We start from the raw sequence: 19,145 nt of genomic DNA, 5'->3' as shown, positions 1-19,145 counted from the left end.
TAGCTACATTGAATTCCATTTGCCACATTTCCGCCCAGCTCTGCAACTTATCTATATCCCGCTGTAACCTACCACTTCCTTCCTCACTATCCACAACTCCACCGACTTTTGTGTCATCCGCAAACTTGCTTACCCAGCTTTCAAGTCCTTCCTCTAGATCATTTATAAAGATAACAAAAAGCAATGGTCCCAAAACAGAACGTCGCTCCGAAAGCTAGTGTGCTTCCAATTAAACCTGTTGGACTATAATCTGGTATTGTGTGATTTTTAACTTTGTAGACCTAGGATGTAGGTCTTCACTCTGCATTATTCTAAGCAATTTTGCATTATTACCACCAATTTTGCATTATTACCACCAATATTAGATATGGCATCATCAGACTGAGATTTCGCTTAATGCAGTCTCCAACATTAACCTTTTCAGAACCTTTATCTTATTTACATTTATTGCAGAAGAATTAATCAATTAATAATTAAACATACATGCGAAGAATTATAAGAAAAAATTTTCCTTTTGTTTATTCAGGCCTGAAGTGAGGCAAAATGTGGCAAATAGGGGAGATCCCTAATGGCTGCAGTTTTAATAGAGATTTCACTAAAACTATGGCCTTACGTCTTATGCCCTTCCCAATCACTCTTTCTTGACTTGACACCTTTATTTTTTCAAACTTTCTAACTAATCATTCCTCTGTACCTTCGTAACTATTACCACTGCTCAGATGCCCCTACCAACTACCTGCTAAACTCTTTTCCAATCCACTCCCATCTACTCCCCTATTACTTCATCGTGAATCCTGCGGTCAATCCCCCATTCACAATTCCCAATAGCAAGGGGATGAAAGACCAGAGCCCCAGTATTTTCAATTCAAGTTTTTTCTTGCTTCCTCAAAGGCACATTGTTACCTTTCAAAGTTCGATTTGCTTTATTTGTTAAAAGAAATTAAATTAGAATCAGAAATAACCTGATTCACTATGTCTCTCCCTCTGACTCACAGGAAATAGAAATGAGAATCTCTGGCCAAGAAATTCAGGAACCTTCATTATATTTCATAACCCGAAATGTTGAAATAATTTTTTCAAATTTAAGCTTCCATTAAATAGCTCCCTGTATAATTTGAATTTGATTGATGTTCCATATTATTGACAATCTAAGCGAAGAGACTCTCATGATTTTGGAGCATTTCAAATCACTTCACAGTCAAGTGAAGCATCTTTGACGTGTAGTCACTGCTGTAACAGAGGGAAACACAACAGTCAGCATGCGCACTGAAAGATCCCACAAACAGCAAAGTGATTCCAGATTCAGCCATGCAAATGACTGTGCCTCCTGCTATGCAGCACACCCTGAGGACTACATTTGCAATGGAAGTTACATTTCTATCAATATTCTGTACGAGTTACAATCAGAGGTATGCTGCACTATTTGCCCATTCAATAGAGACAAGATCAACAGCCTAAGCCTAACTCTTACTGTTTTATAAATTACATCATCTCTCCGACCCTTGCATGAGTTTCTTTATTACATGGACTTTGGCACAAAATACTTCAAGGTGACTTGCAAATATATCCAAATTTACATTTCTCCACATTTCTGTTTTTTTTTAGATTAGATTACTTACAGTGTGGAAACGGGCCCTTCGGCCCAACAAATCCACATTGACCCGCCGAAGCGTAACCCACCCAGACCCATTCCCCAACACTTACCCTTTCACCTAATATTATGGGCAATTTAGCATGGCCAATTCACCTGACCTGCACATTTTTGGACTGTGGGAGGAAACCGGAGCACCCGGAGGAAACCCACGCAGACACGGGGAGAATGTGCGAACTCCACACAGTCAGTCACCTGAGGCGGGAATTGTTTTTGTTGGACTTGCTTCATATTTTGTGCAAAGCTGCTTCATTGGCCATTTCAATTGGATATTTGCTTAAACTTTATGCAATTCTTCTCATTGTTCATCTTAGGTATGAGGAATCCGAGGTGACCAGAGGTCCACACTGTAAAACGCTAGCTATAGGTACAAAAAAAATGCCTAGAAAATAATATTGAAATGCTCAAGAAACATTGAGAAGGATCTTCCAAGAAGTGAAGATTGGAAAATTCTGATATTCGGGAGTATTTTGGGAGGCTGGCACAGCGGCTCATTGGGGAGAGGGAGGGTGGTGGCTCGCAGGACCTTCCCACAATACCAGCAAGTGCAGCTAATCAGGAAGAGTGTGGGAATTGAAGAGAAATGGTGGAACTGTGGCTACATGGGCCTCCTTGGGCTACAGTACATTTGACTCTGATGGTCTCTACCGCCACCACAGCCCCGATTCTGGGAAGCAGCAGGGAAGCATCATCCTTGCATCAAATAGCCCACTGATGCAGTGGGGCTGGTGGTAGCAGCAAAATGGCTGCAGAAGAGAAACATGGCCCTTATTTGGGCCTTTCAGTTCTCAAAATGGCTGCCTACCTCTATGCAATGTATAGCTGAGCCACTATCATTCCAGCCACAGGGAAACTTTCCCAGCAGTGGGCTGCATCAGAGAGCAGTCTCCCTGGAATTTTACCAGAACCCTTCATCTCCTAACCCATTAATTTATTTCATCCATATATAATCTCAAATAATGAAGTTTATACTCCTGGTCATTCGGATTTGGCAGATGGGTTCACTGATAAGATACCATTTCTGATCTGTTTCTACTGGCTCAGTAGTTAGCACTATTGCCTTACAGGCACCAGAGATCGATTCCACTCTTCGGCAATAGTCTGTGTGGAGCTTTCACTGAGTTGGACTTGTCCTGACAATGCACTCATAGCTGTAGAACAAACTTTTAGGCCTTAGCTACAGAAATTTTAGATCTGTACAGCATTGAGGATGAGAGAAAATCTTGCCGTTATATAACACCTTTATATGACTCCCTGACATGCCAAAATACTTTATAGCCAATGAAGTACTCACGAAGAGTAGTCACAGTTGTAATGTAGTAATGTGCATTGAAAGAAAGGAACAGAGGAATCCACAAGAAAGATAAGAAATGAATAAAGTAATGGTAGTTTTTCAAAACTTTTACAGTCTCCCAAAATGGCTTTATGAGCCAATTTAGAGAACAAAGGCCCAGGTCCAACTCCTGATTGAGCTGATCTCACTGAGGGCAGTAACATATGTATACTCGCCCTGACTGACTGGAGGAAAAGAAAGTCAGTGTGTACTTACGCTTGCTCATTAACTACCAACAGATACGAGTCTGAGGTTTAGGCCAGGATTGTGTAAATTGGCTCCCTTTGTTCAACGTGTTGTTTATATGACGTATCAACACCTGGGTAAGGTTGCAGAGGAATGTACAGCCAGATAACAGAGTCAGTATTTTCAGGAAAGGCAAAACACAAGCAAATAAACTGTGAAACAAAAACAAAATCACTTAATCATGGATTTGTTGAGTCTCACCGAATAGAAGGAGACCACTTGACCATTACGCCTCTTCTAATTCTTTGAATGAGCTACTGAAGCTCAGCCCCTCTACTCATTTCCACCAGCCTGAGAATTTTTCATTTTCGTGGACACATTCAATTTCTTTTTAAAAGTTATAAATTAACCTTTTTAATCTGCACATTCCAGATCATAATAATTCACTGTGCAAAACCAAATCTTATTTCCTTTCTTGGTTTATTTTACCAATGACGTAAATTCTGTGCCAGAGGCTGCCAATCCTTTTACCAGATGGAACAATTTCTCCCTATACCCTCTGTTGGAACAAAGTGAAATGAAATTCCTGGATGGGAAGGCGTTTTGAAGGAACTGTGCTCAGTGAATGGAGTTAAATTAGATTTGAAGGTTGTGATGTCTCCTTCATTACAGGACATGTCCTTTATAGGCTGTCAAACACTATGCTGAGTTAGAGCTTCTTGAACAGTGGCAGCATCGTACTTTCTGGAATGTTACACTGGCTCTGCCCTCAACCTGTCTAAGCATTAATTGAAATTGTGACAATTTGCCTGTTCACAGATTTGCTTCAGTGCATGAATAATAGCTGCTTATCTCCAACACTGAGATTGCACCTACTTGTTTTTCAGGCCCTTATTGGGTTGTAGCCTCAGCTGGAACTTTGAAAATCTTCCCAAATGAACTGCAGGCATTGTGTTGACCAGACGTTGCAGGGAATAATCTGTTAACTCTCAGAGTTTCTCTCAGCCAGTAGTACACATTAGCAATAGCCCGTCACCCTGAATGTTTTTATTAGAAATGTTCTTAGATCAGAACTATTGCAATAAATATTGATTTCACTCCTCAGTCAAAAAATTACATTTATCAACAGCCAAGTGCACTTCAATACATTTTGAAATTCTCAAATGCTGAAAATGTGTTGCTGGAAAAGTGCAGCAGGTCAGTCAGCATCCAAGGAGCAGGAGAATCGACGTTTCGGGCATGAACCCTTCTTCAGGAATCTTTTCCTGAATAAGGGCTCATGCCTAAAATGTCGATTCTCCTGCTCCTTGGATGCTGCCTGACCTGCTGCACTTTTCCAACAACACATTTTCAGCTCTAATCTCCAGCATCTGCAGTCCTCACTTTCTCTTCGAAAATCTCAAATGGTTTGCCATCTTCAGAAGATGGGGGAGTTCAGAACTAGAGGGCATAGGTTTAGGGTGAGAGGAAAAAGATCTAAAAGGGACCTAAGGGGCAACTTTTTCACGCAGCGGGTGATGCGTGCATGGAATGAGCTGCCAGAGGAAGTGGTGGAGGCTGGTACAGTTGCAACATTTAAAAGGCATCTGGATGGGTATATGAATAGGAAGGAGTTAGAGGGATATGGGCATAGATTAGGTTAGGATATCTGGTCGGCATGGACGAGTGGGACCAAAGGGTCTGTTTCCGTGCTGTCCATCTCGATGACTCAAGTGATGTTGGTTGAGGGATAGCTGCATGTCTTTTTATATCAAACTGAACATGCAGATAGGCCATTTCATCATCAGAAAGATAGCACCTGTAGGTATGCAGCACTTTCTTAGTGCTGCACTGCATAATAATTTGGATTATATAGTGAAGGCTCTAGGATGGGACTTGAACGCACAAACATCTGACATTCCATATATGCACCACCCTCTGTGTGAAAATGTTGCCCCTTAGGACCCTTTTAAATTTTTAACCCTTTCACTCCAAACTTATGCCCTCCAGAAATAGAGGGCATAGGTTTGGAGTGAGAGGAAAAAAATTAAAAAGGGACCTACGGGCAACTTTTGCTCCCCTCAGGGAAAAGACCTTGTCTATTTACCCTATTGTTGCTCCTCATGATTTCATAAACCTCTGAAAGGTCCCCCCTCAGCCTCTGATGCTCCAGGGAAAACAATCCAAGCGTATTCAACCTCTCCCTATAGCTCAAACCCTTAAACCCTGGCAACATGCTTGTACATCTTTTCTGAACCCTTTAAAGTTTTATAACATCCTTCCAATAGGAGGAGGACCAGAATTGCACACAATATTCCAAAAGTGGCTGAACCAATATCTAAAACTGGTTAATCAGTCATGTATTTAACCTGCTACTGGTGAGATCTTCTTGTGCACATGTAGCTGCTGTATCATCTACAATTACAACACTGACTTTGCAGTATAATTATAAAGTACAAAGGAACATCTGTAGAATGTGGATAGCACTATATAAATGTAGCTCCTTTCCAATACAAATGTACATTCAATGCTTCACAATCAATGCAAACTAATTGCTCCCAAATTTCCAACAGTTGAACAACGGCTAGTATGGGAAATTTATCTTAATTTATATTTTGTTCTCAGTGTTGAAACATTGGCTACAAAACTACATTCATCAACTCAAGCTGACAATCCCTAAATATCCTTCAGTTTCAGCCAGTGTTCTTGGCCATGACATCGACAAATTATTACAGTAAGGCTATCACAAAACAGATACTTACACAAACACTCAGCAGATCATTCAACATTTAAAGAGGACAAAAAAAAGCTGAGGTTTTAGCCATGGATCTTTCCTCAGGACAGGAGAAGATGAGAGAAGAACAGCATTTAAACAGGAACAGAAGAAAGTGAAACAGAATGGCTTTTAAAGATTTTAAATGTAAAGCAGGAGATGATTAAATTATATTACAATAAAAGAAATATCATGCAAGAAGTTACAGCATTTAAGAGACATTGAGTAGGTGTAAATGGCTGAGTTAGTGCTGGACTTTCTTGAAAGAACACAGTCTATTTAACAGGTGGTGTGGTGGCTCAGTGGTTAGCATTACTGCCTTAACAGTGTCAGAGACTTGGGTTTGTTTCCTTGGATGACTGTCAGTGTGGGGTTTGCACATTCTCCCTGTGTCTGTCTGGGTTTCCTCCAGATGCTCTGAGTTCCTTCCACATTCCAAAGACGTGCAGCTTAGGTGGATTGCTAAATTGCTCTGTGGTGTCTAGGGATGTGCAAATTAGGTGGATTAGCCATGGGAAATGTGTGGCTATGGGGATAGGATGGTGGAGTCTATGCCAGAGTGGGATGCTCTTCAGAGAGTTGATGGGCTGAACTGCCTATTTCCACACTGTAGAGATTCCATGATTCAATGTTAACAAAGGTAGAACTGTGGATGTGGCAGGAGGAAAATATGTTTAGTAGATTGTCATATATCAGAATCATTTAAGCATATGGGACAAAAGGAACAGTAATAACTACATATAAAAATGTCTTAGTTAGGAGGCTGAATAAACGTTTCTTTGGATGAATGGGAGCCTGCAACAGAGTTACCCAGGGAGCGTTGCTTTTTGTGTGATTGATAACATGGATTTGCATTTCAGAATGTACGAGTTTTGAAGCTTACAAATGCTACAAAATTTGACAACAGAGGATAGCAGGATAGCAGCAGATTGCAGGAAGACATAATCAGCTGAAGTCCAAACTACCTCACCCCCAGCCCCACCTTTACTGACATTCCCAGCACTTTGTATCAAACAGCACTCAAGTTGAAAACTTGTGTTTTTAAAATTTAAAAGTAAAACTAATATCTAACTTGGAGAGAGAACAGACCATTTAGCATTTTGTGTGTCAGGTACATGAGAAGCTGTACTTGAACAGTGAAGGATGTAAGAATGGAGATGTCAGTGAGATTGGGGATTGAACAGCAATGGTGTGCTCAGGTAGGTGCAGCTGCTCAGGTAGTCTGATAGTTGCAGTAGGGCTAATCAATATACATCAGAGAATGTTATTTTATACTTACCAGGTTTACAGCCCAAATGAGCCCATCTATTTCTGCATAATCTGTCACATTCTTTCAATGTCACAACCAGAGTGCTGCAACAGATCATTGAGAAACTAATCGTCTTTTGACAATGTTCTATTGAAGTTTTAAACCTTTAAGCACACTTTTTATTAGATCTATCTTGGCTGATGGAACAGCTTTAATCCACTAGTCTGATAGTCCTGAAAATGGAAGGGCAACTGAATCCAGGACATAGGAGCAGGGTCTTTTGACCCCAGAAGCCTGCTCTGCAAACCAGCACAACCATGTCTGACTTGCCTGTTCCCACAACCCTTTGTCCATCAAAAAGTCCGTTTTGAATAAATCCAATGCTGAACCATCACTGCTGACTGTTGAAGATAATTCCACAGATCAATGATCCTGCTTCTCACTCCGTGTCCATTCATTGAGTTTCCAATGTAGATAGATGGATCAACAGATGGATAAGGAGTCAAAAAAGACTCAAGGGACCAAATGGCCTACTTGTATGCTGTATTTTCCTGCAATTCTATGAGAAGAACCAAAACAGAACTTTTATCCAACTAAATGGTGATGATGGTGAGCCACCATCTTGAAACATTGTGACAGACCTCAGGCACTGACAATATATCCAGCCTTCAGGAAAGACCTTCAATTCCCACCTCCCTGGCAACAATCCCACTCGGCTGGCAGAGGGAGTATGGTTTCAGGCAGGAAAAGCCCACCATCGCCCATTTAACTCGGAGACAGACTGAGGCTGCCACGACACTTTCAGGAAGCAAGAAGCAGCTTTTAGGAGGTTCAAACAGGACCAGTACCTTGGGCTAGGGACTTCCCAGTGTAAAACACCCCTTTTACTTTAAATAATCCCTCAATTTCCATTTTCCAATCAGAAATGAATGCACTTTTGATATTGATTAAACTGAAAGAAACATACTGTTTGTCATATGTGTGAAGGTCTCTGATGAGCTGTGTGTTAACACAAAGGAGAACAAAGTCTAAAACCTATGGTTAGCGCTTCGTTTATTCCCCGCCCCCCGAGGTGCATTTTATAAACTACAACATCCACCAAGCGGCCACTTAAATATGTCCCCATTAACTGTTTATGGGCCAGTGGCCCTCTCACCCTCGACAAAATTGAAATCGATGTTGAGACCATGCTGAGTTTGTGTGCCGAGGGTGTCCTGAGGGGATCAGCGATTTGGGGGAATAGGATTCACATCCATTCATATCTCTATGTTTCACACAAACCCTCACCCTGGTCTGGGACAGCAACAGGATTTTCTAACAAAAATCAATCCTCCAAGACGCTGAGACTTTTCAGCTTGCAGAAGGTCCAAACTTAGAACCCGAACTCCTTTCCAATTGTTTGCTAAATGATGCATATCGGCTTGGTCTGTTTCATTTTTAGGATCCAGCAGACTGAGGAGCAGGCACTTCACACAGACACACAGACAGACAGACAGACAGATACACACACACACATAGAACCACACACACATACAGGCACACACACAGACATACACAGATACATCTACACATAGAGAAACATACACTGACAGATATATACCCACATACACAGATATACACAGACATAGACAGATGCACACAGATACACAGAGAGACATATACCGATACATACACACAGACACAGAGAGATATACACAGACAGATATACACACAAACACTCAGAAAGACATACACACACAGACATATTTACACACACAGACACAGAGATATACCAGACAGAGACACATAGACAGATGTGCACACACAGAGACACTCACATAGAACCACATACACACATACAGGCACTCACACAGATATATACACATACAAGAAACATACACAGTCAGATATACAGATATATATTACATATATACAGCGACACAGATACACAGACATACACACAGATAGATATACACAGAGAGACACGTTCAGATTCACATATACACATTCAGAAACAGACACACACACACACTCAAGACACACGGACACATGGCGAAATTCCAAACAAGATCCACCACCAGTTCTTACAAAAATTTATTTAACTTGAAGCAGAGAGTGGCGGATTCAGAGCTGAAAATCCAGACTTACCACACAACTTTCAAACTGGAGGACGAGTCAGTGTTTCTTCCCAGAAACTAATGACTGCGGTAGCTCCAAATACAGCAGGACACTTTGATGATGCACATCCTAAATGTACATCATTCCTACAACCCGGATTCCATCTCCAAACAACCTGTCCCAACTAACTAAAGAAAACATCTACAAAAAGCGGCTGACCCGTCTGGGGAAAGTTTATCTGTAACTGAAAAGACCAGTCTTTATTTACAGAAACTGTCTCATTCATTTCCAATTCACAGGCAGCAGGGGGACAGCAGTGACAGGGTGTAACTCCTCCCCTGGTGGATCTACCCGCTCTCAGTCAGTCAGTTAAAACCCAGCTTGCCACTTACTGCATTGGCTGCTCGGTGCACTCCGCAGTGACCGCCGCTCCCAGCCCCACATGCCGAGGCCGTTCACTCATTCAGCACCTGCTAGCTCACTGCTGCTGCCGCCGGCTGCAGCTCCTGCCCCACACTGAGCTGTCCATAGCTGCTGGCGCTGGGAAACACTGGAACAAGCAAAGGGAAGGAGGCTCCGCTCAGAGAAGGTCCTTTTCAGCTGTTTCTGCAGAAACCCAAAAAAAAAACACAGAAAGGAATGATGTTTGAAAAGCATCGAGATCAGAGAGTTAACAAGGCAGGGTGCTCACCGTCTGTAAACTGTCCAGAGTCAGAGAGGAGGTTGGTGTTGAAAGCTTGCAGCGATGTGCGGTTTCTGAATGGTTAAAGGCAGAAGGAACCAGTACCTGGGGAACACATCAGCACCGAGGTTTCCTGGAGCCCTGACTGACTGCTGACAGTCCGGAAAGCGCCAGGGATCAACTGAGCGGCTGCTTTCGCCAGCGATTGGTCGCACAAATCCTCTGCTATGTCCCCACCCCGCACCCCCTGTCCATTCACCAAGGACCGAGACAGGCCTGAAGTGGGGTTTCCCAGCGCCAAGCCGGGAGGAGGGCGCAGCCTGCAGTTGTTATGGACGCTCCCGTTATCCGAATAGAGCTAATACAGATTATCAGCAATTGTGACCAGTGTCCCCACAACACAGCTCACACTGCCCTGTGTCCCCATAACATAGCTCACACTGCCCTGCGTCCCCACAACACAGCTCACACTGCCCTGTGTCCCCACAACACAGCTCACACTGCCCAGTGTCCCCACAACACAGCTCACACTGCCCTGCGTCCCCACAACACAGCTCACACTGCCCTGTGTCCCCATAACATAGCTCACACTGCCCTGTGTCCCCATAACACAGTTCACACTGTCCTGTGTTCCCATTACACAACTCATACTGCCCTGTGTTCCCGTTACACAGCTCACACTGCCCTGTGTTCCCATTACACAGCTCACACTGCCCTGTGTCCCCACAACACAGCTCACACTGCCCTGCGTCCCCACAACACAGCTCACACTGCCCTGTGTCCCCATAACATAGCTCACACTGCCCTGTGTCCCCACAACACAGCTCACACTGCCCTGTGTCCCCATAACACAGTTCACACTGTCCTGTGTTCCCATTACACAACTCATACTGCCCTGTGTTCCCGTTACACAGCTCACACTGCCCTGTGTTCCCACAACACAGCTCACACTGCCCTGTGTCCCCATAACACAGCTCACACTGCCCTGTGTCCCCACAACACAGCTCACACTGTCCTGTCTTCCCATTACACAACTCACACTGCCCTGTGTTCCCATTACACAGCTCACACTGCCCAGTGTCCCCACAACACAGCTCACACTGCCCTGTGTCCCCATAACACAGCTCACACTGTCCTGTGTTCCCATTACACAACTCACACTGCCCTGTGTTCCCATTACACAACTCACACTGCCCTGTGTTCCCATTACACAGCTCACACTGCCCTGCGTCCCCACAACACAGCTCACACTGCCCTGTGTCCCCATAACACAGCTCACACTGCCCTGTATCTCCATAACACAGCTCACACTGCCCTGCGTCCCCACAACACAGCTCACACTGCCCTGTGTCCCCATAACACAGCTCACACTGCCCTGTGTCCCCATAACACAGCTCACACTGCCCTGTGTCCCCACAACACAGCTCACACTGTCCTGTCTTCCCATTACACAACTCACACTGCCCTGTGTTCCCATTACACAGCTCACACTGCCCAGTGTCCCCACAACACAGCTCACACTGCCCTGTGTCCCCATAACACAGCTCACACTGTCCTGTGTTCCCATTACACAACTCACACTGCCCTGTGTTCCCATTACACAGCTCACACTGCCCTGCGTCCCCACAACACAGCTCACACTGCCCTGTGTCCCCATAACACAGCTCACACTGCCCTGTATCTCCATAACACAGCTCACACTGCCCTGTGTCCCCACAACACAGTTCACACTGACCTGTGTCCCCATAACACAGTTCACACTGACCTGCATCCCCACAACACAGCTCACACTGCCCTGTGCCTCCATAACACAGCACACACTGCCCTGTGCCTCCATAACACAGCTCACACTGCCTTGTGTCCCCACAACACAGTTCACACTGCCCTGTGTCCCCACAACACAGATCACACTGCCCTGTGTCCCCACAACACAGTTCACACTGCCCTGTGTATCCATAACACAGCTCACACTGCCCTGTATCTCCATAACACAGACCATAACACAGGCAAGGAAGCAATGATAGGTTGAAAGAACTTTGGGTGACAAAGAATGTGGAACATCTTGTCAAGAAGAGCAAGGAAGTTTACTTAAGATTGAGGAGGCAAGGACCACACAGGGCTTTAGAGGGTGACAAGGTAACCAGGAAGGAACTGAAGAATGGACTTTGGAGAGCTAGAATGGGGCATGATAAAGCTTTAGCAGGTAGGATAAAGGAAAAGTCTAAGACATTCTAAACTTATGTGAGGGTCAAGAGGATGACCAGAGTGAGGGTAGGGTCAATTAGGGATAGTGGGGGGAACTTGTGCCTAGAGTTGGAGGATGTAGGAGAGGTCCTTACTGAATACTTTGCTTCAGTATTCACTACTGAGAGCTGCCTTGACATTTCTGAGGACTGTGTGAAACAGACTGATATGGTAGACCAGATTGATGTTAGGAATGAGGATGTGCTGAAAAATTTGAAAAACATAAAGATAAATAAACCCCCTGGACCAGACAGGATATACCCAAGGTTACTACAGGAAATGAGGGTAGAGATTGCTGCACCTTTGGCAATGATCTTTGCACCCTCATTGTCCTCTGGAGTAGTACCAGATGACTGGAGGGTGGCAAATGTTATTCTGTTGTCTAAGAAAGGGACTAGCGATAATTTTGGGAATTACAGACCAGTCAGTTTTACGTCAATGGTGGCCAAATTATTGAAGAGGATTCTGAGAGACAGGATTTATGATTACTTGGAAAAACATAGCTTGATTAGAGATAGTCAGCATGGCTTTGTGAGGGACAGGTCATGCTTCACAAACCTTATTGAAGTCTTTGAGGAGCACATTGATGGAGGTAGAGCAGTGGATGTGGAGTATATGTTTTATAAGGTTCCCCATGGTAGACTCAGTTAGAAAGTAAGGAGGCATGAGAATGCATGGAAACCATTTTGTCTGGATACAGAATTGGTTGGCCCATAGAAGACAGAGGGTGGTGATAGATGGAAAATATTTAGCCTGGAGGTTGGTGACCAGTGGTGTTTCACAAGGGTCAGTTCTGGGACTCTGATCTTTGTGATTTTTATAAATAGAACATAGAGCATTCCAGCACAGCACAGGACCTTCAGCCCTCAATGTTGCACCGACTTGTGAAACCAATCTGAAGCCTATCTATCCTACACTATTCCATTCTCGTCCATATGCCTATCCAATGACCATTTAAATGCCCTTAAAATTAGTGAGTCTACTACTGTTGCAGGCAGTGCATTCCAGCCCCCTACTACTCTCTGAGTAAAGAAACTATCTCTGACATCTGTCCTATATCTATCGCCCCTCAATTTAAAACTATGTCCCCCTTGTGTTAGCCATCGCCATCTGAGGAAAAAGGCTTCACTGTCCACCCTATCTAATTCTCTGATTATCTTATATGACTCAAATAATTCGCCTCTCCACCTTCTTCTCTGTAATGAAAACAGTCTCACGTCTCCCATCCTTCCCTCCATACCAGACAGCATTCGAGTAAATCTCCTCTCAACCCTTTCCAAAGCTTTCACATCCTTCCTATAATGTGGTGACCAGATCTGTGGGCGCACCAGAGTTTTGTATAGCTGCAGCATGATCTCATGGTTCTGAAATTCAATCCCTCTACCAATAAGTTCTAACCCACCATGTGACTTCTTAACAACCATAACAACCTGGATGGCAACTTTCAAGGAACTATGTACCTGGACACTGAGATCTCTTTGCTCACCTACTCTACCAAGAATTTTACCATTAACCCAGTACTCTGCATTCCTGTTACTCCAAACTGAATCACCTCACATTTTTCCGCATTAAATTCCATTGACCACCTCTCAGCCCAGCTCTGCAACTTATCTATATCTCTCTGTAACCTACAACATTCTTTGTCACAATCCACAACTCCACTGACCTTAGCGTCATCCACAAAATTACTAACCCATCCTTCTATGCCCTCATCCAGGTTATTTATATAAATGACAAACAACAGTGGACCCAAACCAGATCCTTGCAGTACCCTACTAGTAACTGAACACCAGCATGAATATTTCCTATCAGCCACCACCCTCTGTCTCCTTTCAGTTAGCCAATTTCTGATCCAAACCACTAAATCCCATATCTCTGTATTTTGTGCAATAGTCTACTGTGGTGAACCTCATCAAATGCCTTGCTGAAATCTGTATACACCACCTCAACCGATTTACCCTCATCCACCTGTTTGGTCACCTTGTCAAAGAATTCAATAATGTTTGTGAGACATGACCTACCCTTCACAAAACCATGCTGACTATCCCTAATCAACTTATTCCTTTCTAGATGATTATAAATCCACAACCAAAGTAAGGCTCACTGCTTTATAATTACCAGGGTTGTCTTTATTCCCCTTCTTGAACAAGAGAATGACATTTGCTATCCTCCAGTCTTCTGGCACTATTCCTGTGGACAATGACGACCTAAAGATCAAAGCCAAAGGCTCAGCAATCTCCTTCCTGGCTTCCCAGAGAACCCAAGGATCAATCCCAATCTGGCCCAGGGGACTTAACTATTTTTACACTCTTCAGAACTGTTAACACCTCCTCCTTATGCACTTCAATCTCATCTAATCTAGTTGCCTGTATCTCAGTATTCTCCTTGACAACATTGTCTTTTTCCTGTGTGAATACTGACAAAAAATATTCATTTTGCACTTGCCCTATCTCCTCTGACTCCACACAAAATTTCCCACTACTGTCCTTGATTAACCTTAATCTTAGTCCAATCATTCTTTTATTCCTGATATACCTGTGGAAAGCTTTAGGGTTACATTGATCCTATCCACCAATGACTTCTCAAGTCCCTTACTGGCTCTTCTTAGCTCTCTCTTTAGGTCTTTCCTGGCTAACTTGTAACTATCAAATGCTCTGACTGAGCCATCACATCTCCTCATAACGTAAGCCTTCTTCTTCCTCTTGAAGAGAGATTAAACCTCCTTAGTAAACCATTGCTCCCTCACTCGACAACTTCCTCCCTGCCTGACAGGTACAAACATATCAAGGACAACACAGTAGCTGCTCCTTGAATAAGCTCCACATTTCAATAGTGCCCAAGCACAGCAGTTTCCTTCCCCATCCTATGCATCCTAAAATTTGCTTAATCACATTGTAATTGCCTTTCTCCCAGCTATAACTTCTGCCCTGCTGTATATACCCACCCCTTTCCATCACTAAAGTAAATATAACCGAATTGTGGTCACTATCACCAAAGTGCTCACCTTCCTCCAAATCTAACACCTGGTTGGGATCATTACCTAGTGCAAAATATAATGTGGTCTCGCCCCTTGTTGGCTTGTCGATAAACCCTCTTGCACACATTGGACAAAAACTGATCCATCTAAAGTATTTGAACTATAGTATTCCCAGTCAATATTTGGAAAGTTAAATCCCCCATAGCAATTACTCTGTCACGCTTACACCTGTCGAGGATCATCTTTCCAATCCTATCCTCTATATCTTTGGAACTATTCGGAGGCTCATAGACAACTCCCAATTGGGTAAACTCTCCTTTCCTGTTTCTAATCTCAGCCCATACTACCTCAGTAGATGAGTCCCCAAATGTCATTTCTGCCACCATAATTCTGTTCTTGACCAACAATGCTACACCTCTCCCTCTTTTACCATTTTCTCTGTTCTTACTGAAATATCTAAATCCCAGGACCATTCCTGTCCCTACTCTATCCATCTCTCTGAAATGGCCACAACATCGAAATCTCAGGTACCAACCCATGTTGCAAGTTCACCCACCTTACTCCGGATGCTCCTGGCATTGAAATCAACATGCTTCAAACCAACTTCTTGCTTGCCGGTGCCTTCTTGAAACCTTAGTTCTGACTTCACTACTCTCATCCTCCCGTATACTCTAACTACCATTTCAGTTCCCATCCCCCTGCTGAATTAGTTTAAACCCACCCGAAGAGCATTAGCAAATTTGTCCCCCAGGTTATTGGTACCCCTTTGGTTCAGGTGAAGACCATCCTGTTCGTAGAGGTCCCACCTACCCCAGAAAGAGCCCCAATTATCCAGGAATCCAAAACCCTCCCCCCTGCACCATCCCTGTAGCCACATGTTCAACTCCTCTCTCTCCCTACCCTCACCTTGCTAGCACGTGGCACAGGCAACAAACCAGAGATAACAAGTCTGCTTGTTCTAGCTCTAAGCTTCCACTCTAGATCCCTGAATTTCTGCCTTAAATTCCCATCCTTTTTCCTCCTTCTATCGTTGGTGCCTATGTGGACCACGGCTTGAGGCTGCTTTCCCTCCCCCTCAAAGATCTCGAAAACACGATCAGAGACATCACAAAACCTGGCACCTGGGACACAACACGCCAACTGTGAGTCTCTCTCGTTCCCACAGAACCTCTCCTCTGTCCCCCTAACTATGGAGTTCCCGATGACTAATGCTCTTTTCCTCTTCCACCTTCTCGTCTGAGCAACAGGAACAGACTCTCTGCCCCATGGCTTACACCTGATAAGCTTATGCTGTCCCCCCAACAGTATCCAAAATGGTATAGTATTTGTCGAGGGAATGTCTACAGAGGATCCCTGCATTGCCTGCCAGTTTTCTTTCCGGACCCTGATGGTAACCCATCCACCTTCTTCTTTTACCTGAGGCATGACTACCTCCCTGTAACTCCTCTCAATGACCCCCTCTGCCTCCTGAATGATCCAAATTTCATTCAGCTCCAGCTCCAGTTCCCTAACATAGTTTTCGAGGAGCTGGAGGTGGGTGCATTTCCCACAGATGCAGTCAATAGGGACAATAGTGATGACCCTTACCTCCCACATTCTGCAGGAGGAACATTCAACTGCCCTAACCTCCATTCCCACTATTCTAAATTTCCAATGAGACTCCCGGAACACCAAAACAAAAAGAAACCAGTCACCTTAACAATCCAGTGCACAGAACCCTGTTTGTTTTGGTTAAAGGAGGAGGATAGGTGGGAGACTGTACCCGAGTAGTATTTCGGGTAAAGCAACCACTTGAGTATAAAGCCTCACTTACCCAGCATTCCTGATGAAGGGCTTATGCCCGAAACGTCGAATTTCCTGTTCCTTGGATGCTGCCTGACCTGCTGCGCTTTTCCAGCAACACATTTTCAGCTCTGATCTCCAGCATCTGCAGACCTCACTTTCTCCTCACTTACCCAGCAGTCCGGTGTCTGCTCCTGCTCAGTGTGCGCTCCACCTATACACGAGGTAAACCTTCATAGCTTTTAAAATTGACCTTCCTGTCGGGCCTCTGGTCCTCGCTGTCACTCCTCCCACTCCAACTGCCGCCCAAAAAGTGAAGAAATGACTTGGATGAGGAAGTGGAAGGGTGGGTTAGTTAGTTTTCCGATGGTTGGTGTAGAGGTAGATAGAGCGGAGGGGTGTTGTAGGTCGCAACGGGACATTGACAGGATGCAGAGCTGGGCTGAGAAGTGGCAGATGGAGTTCAACCTGGAAAAGTGTGTAGTGATTCAGTTTGGAAGGTCAAATTTGAATGCAGAATACAAGGTTAAAGGCAGGATTCTTGGCAGTGTGAAGGAACAGAGGGATCTTGGATCCACGTCCATAGATCCCTCAAAATTACCCCCACGGTTGATAAGGTTGTTAAGAAGGTGTTTGGTGTGTTGGCTTTCATTAGCAGGGAGACTGAGTTTAAGAGCCGTGCGATTATGCTGCAGCGGGAAAGAGCCCTGGTTAGACCACACGTGGAATATTGTTCTGGTCGACTCATTATTGGAAGGATGTAGAAACTTTAGAGAGAATACAGAGGAGATTTACCAGGATGCTGCCGGGACTGGAGGGCATGTCTCATGACGAAAGGTTGAGGGAGCTAGGGATTTTCTCATTGGAGCAAAGAAGGATGAGGGGTGGCTTGACCGAGGTGTACAAGATGATGAGAGGCATAGATAGAGTGGATAATCAGAGACTTTTTCCCAGGGTGGAAATGTCTTATCACGAGGGGGCACAATTTTAAGGTAACTGGCGGAAGGTTTAGGGGAGATGTCAGAGGTAGGTTATTTACACAGAGAGTGGTGGGTGTGTGGAGTGCACTGCCAGCAGTGGTAGTAGAGTTAGGGACATTTAAGCGACTCTTGGATAGGCAAATGGGTGATAGTACAATGAAGGGTATGCAGGTTAATCTGATCTTAGGGTAGGATAAAATGCCAGCTGGACATTGAGAGCCGAAGGGGGTGTACTTGCTGTACTGTTCTATGTTCTATCTCTTCATCTTCCTTCTCAGAGACTGTTGCTGCTTTCCAAGCTCTTCAGAGCTCATTACACCTCCCTCTTTGCCTGTTCGAATTGTGCTAGGAATATGCAGAATACTCCCTTTGAGCTGTACTACAAACTGCCTTCTCCCCAAGCATTGAAACGTCACCTTCAGCAGGTCGAGCAGGTGCTCCATGGTGGCCCTGATGGAAGAATGGGCTGAATTTTACCTCCTTTGGTTTCAGTCAAGGAATTGCATAAGAAAGTCATCAACCAACGGTTGCAGAGGATAACCTTTGGCTCCCAGTAACCTTGTAAGGCTCTTGAAAAGAAACAGGAATATGAGAGTTCTCAAGGAAGTAGATATCATGGCAGCTTTCAAGGTACCTGGCACAGACTTCTAAGATGTGATTTCAATAGTCGGTGATGACTTATACGTTGATGGGGTGAAATCCTTTTCAGTTCATTAAGCCATCATGTATAGATATGGTGCTCTCATTGCAAAGTGTGTGCGGTCCATGCCATCTGGGGAACCAGCTATGCTGGGAAAGGCACTGCCCAGGCTGCAGCACTGATCTCATCACAGGGAAATGAAATGAAACAACATGATCTGGCACAAATTGAATTGGTAACAGCCTTGTAAAATTTGGGTGTTGAAAGTTGTGAGATCCCACTCTATGCCCCTGTGGATCTTTGAAAGCAGCTAGTTATATTAAAGTTGCAAATTCCAGTCCAGCAGGTGGCATAGTCTGTGAAAATGCCCAGGTACACCCTCAGTGTGTGGTTTCGCTGTGCCTAACATATCTGGAGGGAATGGCATTGCAGACATTAGATGTTAGGCCTTTTGTACCTCCTCCACATCCTGAGGGGACATTCAGCTGCAACCTTTTCATGTGAAGGCTGTTTGGAATCTGCTGGGAGTTGCTATTGGTCCTGGCCTTGCCGGCGTACATGTTTCTTGTCAA

The 19,145-nt window shown here is 44.3% G+C and overlaps 1 protein-coding gene across 4 annotated transcripts in view; it reads right to left on the bottom strand.

Annotated features, from left to right (window-relative positions):
• LOC132834336 (cortexin domain-containing 1 protein) overlaps positions 1 to 10,156 on the bottom strand; it is a 51,084-nt gene extending 40,928 nt beyond the window's left edge. The window contains exons 1-3 of one of the 4 annotated variants that reach the window (XM_060853103.1): positions 10,056 to 10,156; positions 9,661 to 9,874; positions 3,201 to 3,303 (exon numbers count right to left, since the gene is read on the bottom strand). The gene's annotated coding sequence lies outside the window, so the exon portion shown is untranslated. Of the gene's footprint in view, positions 1 to 3,200; positions 3,304 to 9,298; positions 9,558 to 9,660; positions 9,875 to 9,959 lie in introns of those variants that run through there. The other 3 variants (XM_060853100.1, XM_060853102.1, XM_060853104.1) reach the window with 3 other exon arrangements.
• Positions 10,157 to 19,145: the final 8,989 nt, after the last annotated feature.

The sequence above is a fragment of the Hemiscyllium ocellatum genome, chromosome 39 (assembly GCF_020745735.1).
Source record: "Hemiscyllium ocellatum isolate sHemOce1 chromosome 39, sHemOce1.pat.X.cur, whole genome shotgun sequence".
NCBI lineage: Eukaryota > Metazoa > Chordata > Chondrichthyes > Orectolobiformes > Hemiscylliidae > Hemiscyllium > Hemiscyllium ocellatum.
This window is presented reverse-complemented; position numbering and strand designations above follow the sequence as displayed.